The sequence below is a fragment of the Octodon degus genome, unplaced genomic scaffold (genome assembly GCF_000260255.1).
Source record: "Octodon degus isolate 3935 unplaced genomic scaffold, OctDeg1.0 scaffold00111, whole genome shotgun sequence".
Taxonomy (NCBI): domain Eukaryota; kingdom Metazoa; phylum Chordata; class Mammalia; order Rodentia; family Octodontidae; genus Octodon; species Octodon degus.
In genome coordinates, this window is record NW_004524687.1 from 8,584,776 (window position 1) to 8,585,987 (window position 1,212).

Genomic DNA, 1,212 nt, shown 5'->3' on the forward strand with positions numbered 1-1,212 from the left:
GGTGGGCTGAGCTGGCCACACACACACACAATAAATAAATGTAATAAATAAAAATAAATAAATATTAAAAAAATAATAATAATAAAATAAAAAATAAAAAAATAAAATTAGGAACAGCACAAGAATGCCAACCCAGTTCAATATAGTAATAGAAACATTTGCCAGGGAAAACAGGTAAGAGGAGGAAATAAAATTATATAAAAGGGATGTGTATACAGGAAAAGAAGTCAAATTATTATTTATAGGCAATGTGATTCTCTACATAGAAGACCCAAAAAATTTTTCCAAGAAACTCCTCCAATTAATAACTAAATTCAGGAGCCCTGTCCCACACCCCCAACATAGTGGGAACCAGGCTGAGCAGTGGACAGCCCCAGGAGCCTCCATGACACATGCCCTGACCCCACACTATTGCAGGAGCTCCAAAAGAACATCACACACACACACACACACACACACACACACACACACACAGAGTCACAGGATCAGGACTGGCCCACACATACCTTCAAGAGACCTTGGAAGGCCAGACCCACAGCTTCTACCTTACAGGAGACAGCTGAGCCCCGGAGAGCTTCAGGAGCATTAGTGAGCTTCACCCCACTCCCTCACCATCACAGGAGGAGCCCAGAGACTTGGTGAACTTTGGAAGCTTCAAAAATGGCAAAATGCAGGAGCAAAATGCATTATCAGACCTCTAGCTCACCTAGAACAAGTCCTGGAGAAAAGAGCATAGAGGAATTTGGAATAAATCAGAAATGAAAAAGGTCATAAACCTAAAATTTTTGAAATGATAGCAATTGAAGTAAAGAAAAAGCCCCATCAGGATATGGAAGAAATCAGTCCACAAATAATCTCTCAGATTAAAAAAAAAAAAAAAAAGACTACAATCATGAAAGAATTGCACAGCACATCTAAAGAAAACATAGGTTTAAAAAAAAAAGTAGCATTCAAAAATGTTGGAAACAAATAACCACTAAGACAACAATATACAATGTAGAACAGACCCAGAGCGCAAGCCTGGCATGAGTGAGACAACCGAGGGTCGCGGGATCCTGAACAGACCCAGAGCGCAGGACTGGTGAGTGAATGAGATGACCCAGGCCTGGGGATCCTCATTTGACCCAGGCTGCATTCAGCACGGAATCCTTCAGCAGAACTCCCTGCAAAGAGGCTAGAGGCAAGACCCACCCAGCTGATTCAGGAGCAGAA